Source organism: Carassius gibelio, chromosome B23 (genome assembly GCF_023724105.1).
Source record: "Carassius gibelio isolate Cgi1373 ecotype wild population from Czech Republic chromosome B23, carGib1.2-hapl.c, whole genome shotgun sequence".
In the NCBI taxonomy this organism is placed as follows: Eukaryota; Metazoa; Chordata; class Actinopteri; order Cypriniformes; family Cyprinidae; genus Carassius; species Carassius gibelio.
This window is the reverse complement of record NC_068418.1, coordinates 619,949-632,865: the sequence shown is the minus strand read 5'-3', so window position 1 is coordinate 632,865 and position 12,917 is coordinate 619,949. Positions and strand designations below refer to the sequence as shown.

Here is a 12,917-nt window from a genome sequence, read left to right as displayed (position 1 = left end):
ACCTGCGTCTCGTTCGGCTCGAGCCAAGGATTCCGATGACATAAGGCACGTGGCTCTGCGACCAACCGTTTGGGAGTTACGAGCGATGCCGTACTTTCCGTCGCTGCAGTTCCACCGTCAGGCCGATCGGGACAAGGCCCGGTGACGTTGCAGACAGGGGAGGGTACTACGATCCCGCAGTGTTTCGGGTGTTTTCATCTTTGTTTGATTGTCTTTTTACATTACATTTTCCCTATTTTTCAGCTTACGGCGCCACCTACTGGCCTGTCGCCACGCCCCTTTTCACCTGGCCTCGGACTGAGCCCCTGCACAGGTGTGCCGATTTGGGTGAAGGGATCTCACTCCTTCCCGGAGTTATAGCCATTCGAGCCACCTCGGACACGCCACCTTAGCACGTTTTGAGGTCCCCTCGCCAAGGTGAATGGAAATTTCCTCTTTTTTTGGATGATTATTGACAGTCAGACTCCAGAGAAGCTTTCTGTGCTGATTTGGGTGGGACTGGGCCAAATACCTGGCGCTAGGTTGCAAAAGAAGGTTTTCGACAAAATCCAAAATACCCGAAAATTTCGTCAGAGCGACGAGCCAATCTGAGACCTGCGTCTCGTTCGGCTCGAGCCAAGGATTCCGATGACATAAGGCACGTGGCTCTGCGACCAACCGTTTGGGAGTTACGAGCGATGCCGTACTTTCCGTCAGGCCGATCGGGACGAGGCCCGGTGACGTTGTAGACAGGGGAGGCTACCACCATCCCCCAGCGTTTTTAGGTCTCCCAAAACTTACCAAAGCCGAGATGGGCATCGCCGTGTCCGGCTTCCTCCCTGCTGCGTCTTAGCAGCATCGCTTCTCGGCCTTTTGGCTAAGATCAAGTGTAGCGGCGATGGCTACGTCGAGGGGAGATGGTGCTTTGCCGGCCATGATGGCGCGGTTAAAGAATACTGTACGGATTCAAGTGCTACAGAATGCTGTCCGGTCTGTGAAGGAAAACTTCAGGAGGGAATTTGTGGTCGTGGATGTCTTGAAAGGAGTCTTCAACGTAGCAGCTTCATCAGTGTTCTGTCTTCAGGATTTCACCGCAATGGGATTTATGGATCTGACCTTCTTCAATTTAACGGACTGTGTGAGTTTTTTTGAGTCTTGGGGGCATAAAAAGCACAAGTTGTTGGAAGGACTGAGTTTGCACCCTCTGTTTGCACAGGATTACTTACCTCTCACAATCCATCTATATAATCCTTTTGTTGAGGATGTGGAGGTAATGACTTTTCTTGAGAGGCACTGCGAGGCTGTGAAAGGAGGTGAGCGTGTGAGGGATCGGTTTGGGATTTGGACTGGAAAGAGGCGTTTTTTTGTGAAGCTCAAGGTGGACTCCGCAGTCCCTGGAAGCCTGATTCACCTACCTGGGTCCATTTCCATTGGGCCTAACAGGGGCTTTCTCTACTACCCTGGGCAGCCCATGTATTGCAGGAGATGTGGTGGAGAAGGACACATTAAAACAGAATGTGAAGGACAGCGTTGTCGGTTTTGTGGGAAGGCGGACCACGTTGCTTCTGCCTGCCCCGCACCAAAACTTTGTAGCCTTTGTGGCAAGGCCGATCATCTTTATCGTACCTGTCCTTCAAGAAACAAGTCATATGCGAGCATATTGAAGGAAGGTCATGATCTGCAGGCAGACCTGGATGCCATTCTTAGCAGTCTACCAGCAGAAAGGGAGGGGCATCTTCAACAAGCGACAGGTGCGAATGATCAGAGAAGTATGAGTACATCAAGTCAGGAGTGTGCTGGTATGAAGGAACAAGCGGATGGAACTGTGGGGGATCTGATAACCTTGTCCCTGGATGGAAAGGAGGTAAAAGGAGTGGGATCAGAGGAGCAGCTTAATCCATCTCCAGGATGGACAGATCTGGACTTCACAGAGGTGCTTTCTGGGGTATTGGAGGTGGATAAGGAGCAGACCATTTTGGAGCCTGCAACTGGATCAACCCATCAACGAGAGACAGTATATAGTGAGTCAAAGATGGAGATTGCAGCAGAGTCAGCATCTGGGACTGGCCGTCGCAGAGCTTGGAGTGAGGCCAGTGACCCTGATAATGGGGAAATATGCAAATACAGCAAACTGGAGAACTCTGTTAGTGAGGACTCTGTGAGTCAAGATTGTAATGAGGAGGGCTATGAAGGAAAAGACAATGAGGAGGGAGGGACAAGCACTGGTTGGGGGGATAGTATTGAAGAGGAAGAGGGAGGGGAAGAAATGATAGCAGAATCCGGGGAATGGTCTGAAGTGGTTTCAAGGAGGGTAAAGGGAGGAAGGGGAAGAAGAGATTGTGGGGAAAATGGGGAGGAATAAGGGGGGAAGTAGGTTGGGGAAGTATTTTGGGCAATATGGGGGCTTTTGGAGAGAGTCCAAAGGTTTTCAATGGGACTGTTAAGAGTGGCAACATTTAATGTAAGAGGGCTGAAAATGGCAGAGCGCCGGACAGCAGTTTTCTTTTCTGTTAAAGAATTATATTATGATGTTTTGTTTTTACAAGAATGTCACTTGGAGAATGAAAGGGATGTGGAGAATTTTTCGAAGGATTGGACTCGGGGACCATCCTTTTGGGGAGTGGGGAATGTGAGGGCGGATGGGGTGGGGATTTTATTCTTTTCCTGGGAGGTGATAGTTGAAACATCTGGGGTGATTGTTCCAGGGAGAGTGATGTTTGTGGATGCAAGATGGAGGGGTGTGGCCTTGCGGTTCATAAATGTGTATGTGCCCAGTAAGCGAGAGGAGAGGGAAGGTTTTTTGGGAAAAATATTTCCGTTATTATATACGAACCGGCTGGTGGTCTTGGCAGGGGATTTTAATATGTCCCTAGAAAAAAATTCTGGGGGGGAATTGGCAGGGGTTATTAAAAGTTTTGGATTACAAGACTCAGGTCAGACAGCTGGAGGGGAGGGTTTAGGTTATACATGGTTTAACAGTAGGCAGGAGGCATCACGGTTGGATTATATATTTTTGTCAAAATCTGTTAAAGTTAGTAGCTACACAAGGCAGCCAATGTGGTGCTCAGATCATTGTTTAGTTGGGGCTGGGGCAGAGTTGGAGGCAGGGCAAAGGGGTCGGGGGAAATGGAGGATGAATGTTACATACCTCAAAGACCAAACCTTCTGTAAGGTTTTCCAGGTATTATATGCTGGGTGGTGCAATTTAAAAGAATTCTACCAGTCACATTCTGACTGGTGGGAAGGAGTGAAGGAGAGGATTAGGTTTTTTTGCAGGGCATGGGGTTTAGCTTTGGAGAAGGCTAAGAGGAATCAAGTGCGTCAATGGACTAAAGAACTGCAAGTTTTATGCTCTCAAGGTCTATTGAGCACTGTGCAAGGGTGGAAGAAAGCCAAACTCTTGCAGGACTCTTTGAATGAACATTATAGAGGGGAAGCTCAGAAGTTTGTTATGCAGTCAGGTGTATGTCAGCGTGTGTTAGATGAAAGGCCTACAAAGTTTTTCTTTTCTACTGTGAAGGGCAGGCAGAAGCGTAGCAGTATGGAATGTTTAAATACAGAGAAGGGTAAGGTTTACTCAGTTGAAGGAATGCTCAAGGCTTCAGTTGCCTTTTATAAGGAGCTGTTCGCGAATAGAGAAATAAGAGAGTCAACAACGGAGGGGTTTCTAGAGGATCTGGACAGGACCTTGGAGGAAGAGGAGGCAGGCAGGTTAGAGAAGGAGGTCACCTTGAAGGAAGTAGAGGTAGCAATTAAGTCCTTGAAGAGAGGCACGTCTCCAGGTGGTGATGGTCTCCCAGCTGAATTTTATCAAGCCTTCTTGCCTTTAGTAGGCCCTGAACTGATTAAGGTCTATCAGGAAAGTCTGGAAGTGGGGAAATTGCCTATGTCTATGAGGAGGGGGTTGGTGACCCTCCTGCATAAGAAGAATAGTAAGGAGGATTTGGCAAATTGGCGGCCAATAACTTTACTTACTACAGATTATAAGATTCTGGCGAAAGTCTTATGCTTACGGCTTAAGGGGGTGTTAGATTTGGTGGTTCATCCAGATCAAACTTGTGGGGTTCCAGGAAGATCAGGCAGCCTCAATTTAGTTTTGATCCGGGATTTGATCAGTTGGGCTGAGCAACGGCAGCTTCCTTTGGCAATCCTGAGCCTTGACCAGGAAAAGGCCTTTGATAGGGTTAGCCATTCTTTTTTGTGGTCAGTGTTGGAGAAGCTTGGATTTGGCCCAGGGTTCAGAGCCTGGATCCAGCTTCTGTATAGTGAAGCTTTCAGTCAGATTAGGATTAACGGGTTCTATTCTGAACCAGTGAGACAGTTGGGTGGTGTGAGGCAAGGGTGTCCTTTGTCACCCTTGTGCTATATACTGTCTTTAGAGCCTCTGATTAGTCGGCTACGATTAACAGCAGCTCTGACTGGTGTAGTAATGCCAGGTGGAGGAGGGATAAGGGCAAAAGTGTTAGCTTACGCAGATGATATGACAGTCTTTTTGACCACAGAAAAAGATTTTGCAGTGACAGGAGAGATTTTGCATAGTTTTTCTGAAGCCACAGGGGCCAAGATAAATGTCAGTAAATCTTCAGTGATGTTTGTAGGACGGTGGAGTAAGAGGACTGTGGTTCCAGGAGGGTATACCTTGTGTCAGGATGGCATGAAAATCTTGGGTGTTCATTTCTTCAAGGTGAATAGTGCACAACAAAATTGGAAGGGGATGTTGGAATCTTTACAATCTAAAGTAAACCGGTGGAGTGTAAGGGATCTGTCATTATGGGGTAGAGTACAGGTAGTGAAGGCAGATGTGTTGCCCAGTATTAATCATCTGGCTTATGTTTTTCCCCTACCTTTTTGGCAGGGGAGGAGAATAGAGAAGTTGATTTTTTCTTTTATTTGGAGAGGGAGGACTGAGCTAGTATCAAGGGCGCAGATGTTTCGTCCTCTGGCTGAGGGAGGCAGAGGAGTGCCGTGCCTCCCTTGGAAGGTTACGGCTTTGTTTATTGCATTTGCAGCTCGCCTAGTGGTACAGGCTCCAGGGCATAAAGCACATGTGTTGGCTCACTTTTGGTTGGGATGGCCTTTGAGGCATTTAACAGGGTGGAGTAATAGGGTGCCTTGGTCTCTGGATAGACCTGAACATTATAAAGTGGCGGCAGACACTATTAAAGAAAATCCTTGGTGCTTGGAAGAGTCATTGTTGTTAAATCATAGGAAGCTGTATGATAGGTTGAAGGAGAGATCAGTTAAGGAAGCTAGAGGGGCAGGGCCTCCAATTGAAGTGAACTGGTTGTCCTTGCAACCAGATTATTTGGTAGGGAGGTGTAAGGATGTGAACTGGTTGGCAGCATTAGGGAGGCTTCCAGTACGGGAGCGTTTATATAGGCATGGTCAGGGCAGATCTCCTTTGTGCCCAGTGGGTTGCGGGGGAGAAGAGACAATTGAGCACGCCTTGTGGTCATGTCCAGGAGCAATGGCTTTATGGGAAGCAGTCACTGGGTGGTGGAGAGAGTGGGGAGGACCACTGATTACCCGGGACTTAGTGTTGTATGGAGGAGGGTTGGGAAATATAGAGAAGGATAAGAAAAGAGTAGTATGGGTTACTATCTCAGAAGGGAAGCGTATCTTATGGGACTGGCGTCTAAGGTGCCTGAGGAAGCAGTTGCCTGGTTTAGAACCTCAAAAGTTATTTTCAACACTTTTGGCAAGTTTGGTTAAAGAGGTAAATGGGTATAAGGTCGTTTATGGAGAGGAGAAGACGAGGGCTGTATGGGGGGGACTCACTCGGGTAGGAGTGGGATAAAGTCTTGGGTGTCAAAAATCTAGTTTTGTTTATGAGGCACTGATAGTAATGTGTTGTTCACTTTACATGAAGTTATTTTTGAGTTCGGAATGTTCAAACTGAAAATGTGTATGCCTTTGTTACAAGTGGTTCATTTGTAAATTTGTATGAGTGTATGGATTTAATAAAAAAAAAAAAAAAAAAAAAAAAAAAAAAAATCTGTTCTTATCAGTTTAATATCTGATACGTCCCCCATCCGGGGACTACATATTAAATGGATTTTTAGATCACGGAGCTGGAGCCGGGGCTTGCTCCATCCACTCCATGCATCGGCCTGGTATTGCAGTGTCTCCAGGAACGGTGTGCTTTCCCTTTTTGGGGATTGCCATTTATTGTGTCGAATAGCAGAACAAGGAATGAGAGCTGCCATTGCAGATGCTGTGGTTTATTGCAAACTTTTTTCCTGATGTGTCCTCCTGGGGTCTTGGACTCTTCCACTAACGATGCACCCACCTGAGGTCTTGAAGTCTTTCACAGACGAGGTGGTGCATCGAATCAGGTGTGTTTGTTTAAAGAGAGTCATCTAAAACTGGCGTTGGGAAGCACCGGCCCATGAGCTTGGCAGTTTCCAGGCAAGTAACGGAAGGCACCCGTCCTTCCTTTCCTGGAGCGGGGGCGGAGGGCTAACCGTTGGTGAGGATGGTAGAGATGCAAATCAGACCTCTGGCTGACCGCCTGGGCCTTCATACTTACCTGGCAGGGGAGACACCATGATCAAGAAGGCGGTTCACCCAGGGCGAGGCTTGTCCATTGCACTCCGGCCATGCTGACCCCTGCGAATTCCCCAAATGCGGGAATCTCGACTGCATAATTTATGGTAGTGGGGGACTGCGTTCGCGCTCTCCCCTGAAATTGTTGGTGAAACAAAGCAGAAGAGGTTTTTACAGTTTTTTATTTATTTCCATTTCAGAATGGGGAGTTCTGTCACATGCGAGATACGTGTTGTGCGCCTGTGAAACAAAGTCACTTACGCTCTTGAAAAATCAGACCCTGGTGGGTAGTTTAGTTCGAACATAGCGCAGACCTTACTTTGAAAGTAGATTGGACTGACTGCAGCCTAGCTGTATCTGTCTCCATGTTGTTTGTTTGTCCTTTTTTTCGATTCGTATTAATTTTGTTGTCGCTTACAGCGCCACCTAGTGGCCTGTCGCCGCGCCCTTTTTCACCTGGCCTCGGACTGAGCCCCTGCACATGTGTGCCGATTTGGGTGAAGGGATCTCACTCCTTCCCGGAGTTATAGCCATTCGAGCCACCTCGGACACGCCACCTTAGCACGTTTTGAGGTCCCCTCGCCAAGGTGAATGGAAATTTCCTCTTTTTTTGGATGATTATTGACAGTCAGACTCCAGAGAAGCTTTCTGTGCTGATTTGGGTGGGACTGGGCCAAATACCTGGCGCTAGATTGCAAAAGAAGGTTTTCGACAAAATCCAAAATACCCGAAAATTTCGTCAGAGCGACGAGCCAATCTGAGACCTGCGTCTCGTTCGGCTCGAGCCAAGGATTCCGATGACATAAGGCACGTGGCTCTGCGACCAACCGTTTGGGAGTTACGAGCGATGCCGTACTTTCCGTCGCTGCAGTTCCACCGTCAGGCCGATCGGGACAAGGCCCGGTGACGTTGCAGACAGGGGAGGGTACTACGATCCCGCAGTGTTTCGGGTGTTTTCATCTTTGTTTGATTGTCTTTTTACATTACATTTTCCCTATTTTTCAGCTTACGGCGCCACCTACTGGCCTGTCGCCACGCCCCTTTTCACCTGGCCTCGGACTGAGCCCCTGCACAGGTGTGCCGATTTGGGTGAAGGGATCTCACTCCTTCCCGGAGTTATAGCCATTCGAGCCACCTCGGACACGCCACCTTAGCACGTTTTGAGGTCCCCTCGCCAAGGTGAATGGAAATTTCCTCTTTTTTTGGATGATTATTGACAGTCAGACTCCAGAGAAGCTTTCTGTGCTGATTTGGGTGGGACTGGGCCAAATACCTGGCGCTAGGTTGCAAAAGAAGGTTTTCGACAAAATCCAAAATACCCGAAAATTTCGTCAGAGCGACGAGCCAATCTGAGACCTGCGTCTCGTTCGGCTCGAGCCAAGGATTCCGATGACATAAGGCACGTGGCTCTGCGACCAACCGTTTGGGAGTTACGAGCGATGCCGTACTTTCCGTCGCTGCAGTTCCACCGTCAGGCCGATCGGGACAAGGCCCGGTGACGTTGCAGACAGGGGAGGGTACTACGATCCCGCAGTGTTTCGGGTGTTTTCATCTTTGTTTGATTGTCTTTTTACATTACATTTTCCCTATTTTTCAGCTTACGGCGCCACCTACTGGCCTGTCGCCACGCCCCTTTTCGAGCCACCTCGGACACGCCACCTTAGCACGTTTTGAGGTCCCCTCGCCAAGGTGAATGGAAATTTCCTCTTTTTTTGGATGATTATTGACAGTCAGACTCCAGAGAAGCTTTCTGTGCTGATTTGGGTGGGACTGGGCCAAATACCTGGCGCTAGGTTGCAAAAGAAGGTTTTCGACAAAATCCAAAATACCCGAAAATTTCGTCAGAGCGACGAGCCAATCTGAGACCTGCGTCTCGTTCGGCTCGAGCCAAGGATTCCGATGACATAAGGCACGTGGCTCTGCGACCAACCGTTTGGGAGTTACGAGCGATGCCGTACTTTCCGTCGCTGCAGTTCCACCGTCAGGCCGATCGGGACAAGGCCCGGTGACGTTGCAGACAGGGGAGGGTACTACGATCCCGCAGTGTTTCGGGTGTTTTCATCTTTGTTTGATTGTCTTTTTACATTACATTTTCCCTATTTTTCAGCTTACGGCGCCACCTACTGGCCTGTCGCCACGCCCCTTTTCACCTGGCCTCGGACTGAGCCCCTGCACAGGTGTGCCGATTTGGGTGAAGGGATCTCACTCCTTCCCGGAGTTATAGCCATTCGAGCCACCTCGGACACGCCACCTTAGCACGTTTTGAGGTCCCCTCGCCAAGGTGAATGGAAATTTCCTCTTTTTTTGGATGATTATTGACAGTCAGACTCCAGAGAAGCTTTCTGTGCTGATTTGGGTGGGACTGGGCCAAATACCTGGCGCTAGGTTGCAAAAGAAGGTTTTCGACAAAATCCAAAATACCCGAAAATTTCGTCAGAGCGACGAGCCAATCTGAGACCTGCGTCTCGTTCGGCTCGAGCCAAGGATTCCGATGACATAAGGCACGTGGCTCTGCGACCAACCGTTTGGGAGTTACGAGCGATGCCGTACTTTCCGTCAGGCCGATCGGGACGAGGCCCGGTGACGTTGTAGACAGGGGAGGCTACCACCATCCCCCAGCGTTTTTAGGTCTCCCAAAACTTACCAAAGCCGAGATGGGCATCGCCGTGTCCGGCTTCCTCCCTGCTGCGTCTTAGCAGCATCGCTTCTCGGCCTTTTGGCTAAGATCAAGTGTAGTATCTGTTCTTATCAGTTTAATATCTGATACGTCCCCCATCCGGGGACTACATATTAAATGGATTTTTAGATCACGGAGCTGGAGCCGGGGCTTGCTCCATCCACTCCATGCATCGGCCTGGTATTGCAGTGTCTCCAGGAACGGTGTGCTTTCCCTTTTTGGGGATTGCCATTTATTGTGTCGAATAGCAGAACAAGGAATGAGAGCTGCCATTGCAGATGCTGTGGTTTATTGCAAACTTTTTTCCTGATGTGTCCTCCTGGGGTCTTGGACTCTTCCACTAACGATGCACCCACCTGAGGTCTTGAAGTCTTTCACAGACGAGGTGGTGCATCGAATCAGGTGTGTTTGTTTAAAGAGAGTCATCTAAAACTGGCGTTGGGAAGCACCGGCCCATGAGCTTGGCAGTTTCCAGGCAAGTAACGGAAGGCACCCGTCCTTCCTTTCCTGGAGCGGGGGCGGAGGGCTAACCGTTGGTGAGGATGGTAGAGATGCAAATCAGACCTCTGGCTGACCGCCTGGGCCTTCATACTTACCTGGCAGGGGAGACACCATGATCAAGAAGGCGGTTCACCCAGGGCGAGGCTTGTCCATTGCACTCCGGCCATGCTGACCCCTGCGAATTCCCCAAATGCGGGAATCTCGACTGCATAATTTATGGTAGTGGGGGACTGCGTTCGCGCTCTCCCCTGAAATTGTTGGTGAAACAAAGCAGAAGAGGTTTTTACAGTTTTTTATTTATTTCCATTTCAGAATGGGGAGTTCTGTCACATGCGAGATACGTGTTGTGCGCCTGTGAAACAAAGTCACTTACGCTCTTGAAAAATCAGACCCTGGTGGGTAGTTTAGTTCGAACATAGCGCAGACCTTACTTTGAAAGTAGATTGGACTGACTGCAGCCTAGCTGTATCTGTCTCCATGTTGTTTGTTTGTCCTTTTTTTCGATTCGTATTAATTTTGTTGTCGCTTACAGCGCCACCTAGTGGCCTGTCGCCGCGCCCTTTTTCACCTGGCCTCGGACTGAGCCCCTGCACATGTGTGCCGATTTGGGTGAAGGGATCTCACTCCTTCCCGGAGTTATAGCCATTCGAGCCACCTCGGACACGCCACCTTAGCACGTTTTGAGGTCCCCTCGCCAAGGTGAATGGAAATTTCCTCTTTTTTTGGATGATTATTGACAGTCAGACTCCAGAGAAGCTTTCTGTGCTGATTTGGGTGGGACTGGGCCAAATACCTGGCGCTAGATTGCAAAAGAAGGTTTTCGACAAAATCCAAAATACCCGAAAATTTCGTCAGAGCGACGAGCCAATCTGAGACCTGCGTCTCGTTCGGCTCGAGCCAAGGATTCCGATGACATAAGGCACGTGGCTCTGCGACCAACCGTTTGGGAGTTACGAGCGATGCCGTACTTTCCGTCGCTGCAGTTCCACCGTCAGGCCGATCGGGACAAGGCCCGGTGACGTTGCAGACAGGGGAGGGTACTACGATCCCGCAGTGTTTCGGGTGTTTTCATCTTTGTTTGATTGTCTTTTTACATTACATTTTCCCTATTTTTCAGCTTACGGCGCCACCTACTGGCCTGTCGCCACGCCCCTTTTCACCTGGCCTCGGACTGAGCCCCTGCACAGGTGTGCCGATTTGGGTGAAGGGATCTCACTCCTTCCCGGAGTTATAGCCATTCGAGCCACCTCGGACACGCCACCTTAGCACGTTTTGAGGTCCCCTCGCCAAGGTGAATGGAAATTTCCTCTTTTTTTGGATGATTATTGACAGTCAGACTCCAGAGAAGCTTTCTGTGCTGATTTGGGTGGGACTGGGCCAAATACCTGGCGCTAGGTTGCAAAAGAAGGTTTTCGACAAAATCCAAAATACCCGAAAATTTCGTCAGAGCGACGAGCCAATCTGAGACCTGCGTCTCGTTCGGCTCGAGCCAAGGATTCCGATGACATAAGGCACGTGGCTCTGCGACCAACCGTTTGGGAGTTACGAGCGATGCCGTACTTTCCGTCGCTGCAGTTCCACCGTCAGGCCGATCGGGACAAGGCCCGGTGACGTTGCAGACAGGGGAGGGTACTACGATCCCGCAGTGTTTCGGGTGTTTTCATCTTTGTTTGATTGTCTTTTTACATTACATTTTCCCTATTTTTCAGCTTACGGCGCCACCTACTGGCCTGTCGCCACGCCCCTTTTCACCTGGCCTCGGACTGAGCCCCTGCACAGGTGTGCCGATTTGGGTGAAGGGATCTCACTCCTTCCCGGAGTTATAGCCATTCGAGCCACCTCGGACACGCCACCTTAGCACGTTTTGAGGTCCCCTCGCCAAGGTGAATGGAAATTTCCTCTTTTTTTGGATGATTATTGACAGTCAGACTCCAGAGAAGCTTTCTGTGCTGATTTGGGTGGGACTGGGCCAAATACCTGGCGCTAGGTTGCAAAAGAAGGTTTTCGACAAAATCCAAAATACCCGAAAATTTCGTCAGAGCGACGAGCCAATCTGAGACCTGCGTCTCGTTCGGCTCGAGCCAAGGATTCCGATGACATAAGGCACGTGGCTCTGCGACCAACCGTTTGGGAGTTACGAGCGATGCCGTACTTTCCGTCAGGCCGATCGGGACGAGGCCCGGTGACGTTGTAGACAGGGGAGGCTACCACCATCCCCCAGCGTTTTTAGGTCTCCCAAAACTTACCAAAGCCGAGATGGGCATCGCCGTGTCCGGCTTCCTCCCTGCTGCGTCTTAGCAGCATCGCTTCTCGGCCTTTTGGCTAAGATCAAGTGTAGTATCTGTTCTTATCAGTTTAATATCTGATACGTCCCCCATCCGGGGACTACATATTAAATGGATTTTTAGATCACGGAGCTGGAGCCGGGGCTTGCTCCATCCACTCCATGCATCGGCCTGGTATTGCAGTGTCTCCAGGAACGGTGTGCTTTCCCTTTTTGGGGATTGCCATTTATTGTGTCGAATAGCAGAACAAGGAATGAGAGCTGCCATTGCAGATGCTGTGGTTTATTGCAAACTTTTTTCCTGATGTGTCCTCCTGGGGTCTTGGACTCTTCCACTAACGATGCACCCACCTGAGGTCTTGAAGTCTTTCACAGACGAGGTGGTGCATCGAATCAGGTGTGTTTGTTTAAAGAGAGTCATCTAAAACTGGCGTTGGGAAGCACCGGCCCATGAGCTTGGCAGTTTCCAGGCAAGTAACGGAAGGCACCCGTCCTTCCTTTCCTGGAGCGGGGGCGGAGGGCTAACCGTTGGTGAGGATGGTAGAGATGCAAATCAGACCTCTGGCTGACCGCCTGGGCCTTCATACTTACCTGGCAGGGGAGACACCATGATCAAGAAGGCGGTTCACCCAGGGCGAGGCTTGTCCATTGCACTCCGGCCATGCTGACCCCTGCGAATTCCCCAAATGCGGGAATCTCGACTGCATAATTTATGGTAGTGGGGGACTGCGTTCGCGCTCTCCCCTGAAATTGTTGGTGAAACAAAGCAGAAGAGGTTTTTACAGTTTTTTATTTATTTCCATTTCAGAATGGGGAGTTCTGTCACATGCGAGATACGTGTTGTGCGCCTGTGAAACAAAGTCACTTACGCTCTTGAAAAATCAGACCCTGGTGGGTAGTTTAGTTCGAACATAGCGCAGACCTTACTTT

At 49.6% G+C, this 12,917-nt stretch overlaps 1 long non-coding RNA gene and 6 other non-coding genes across 7 annotated transcripts in view; 6 read left to right on the top strand and 1 right to left on the bottom strand.

Annotated features, from left to right (window-relative positions):
* LOC128011370 (uncharacterized) overlaps nt 1-12,917 on the bottom strand; it is a 214,116-nt gene that overhangs the window by 134,062 nt on the left and 67,137 nt on the right. The gene's annotated exons all lie outside the window — the stretch shown is intronic.
* LOC128012682 (U2 spliceosomal RNA) lies at nt 5,931-6,126 on the top strand. The gene has a single exon (XR_008183175.1). It is a non-coding gene; the product is annotated as a U2 spliceosomal RNA (small nuclear RNA).
* Nucleotides 6,501-6,664, top strand: LOC128012228 (U1 spliceosomal RNA). The gene has a single exon (XR_008182745.1). It is a non-coding gene; the product is annotated as a U1 spliceosomal RNA (small nuclear RNA).
* LOC128012465 (U2 spliceosomal RNA) lies at nt 9,226-9,416 on the top strand. The gene has a single exon (XR_008182988.1). It is a non-coding gene; the product is annotated as a U2 spliceosomal RNA (small nuclear RNA).
* LOC128012227 (U1 spliceosomal RNA) lies at nt 9,791-9,954 on the top strand. The gene has a single exon (XR_008182743.1). It is a non-coding gene; the product is annotated as a U1 spliceosomal RNA (small nuclear RNA).
* LOC128012464 (U2 spliceosomal RNA) lies at nt 12,006-12,196 on the top strand. Its single transcript, XR_008182987.1, has one exon. It is a non-coding gene; the product is annotated as a U2 spliceosomal RNA (small nuclear RNA).
* On the top strand, nt 12,571-12,734 carry LOC128012226 (U1 spliceosomal RNA). The gene has a single exon (XR_008182742.1). It is a non-coding gene; the product is annotated as a U1 spliceosomal RNA (small nuclear RNA).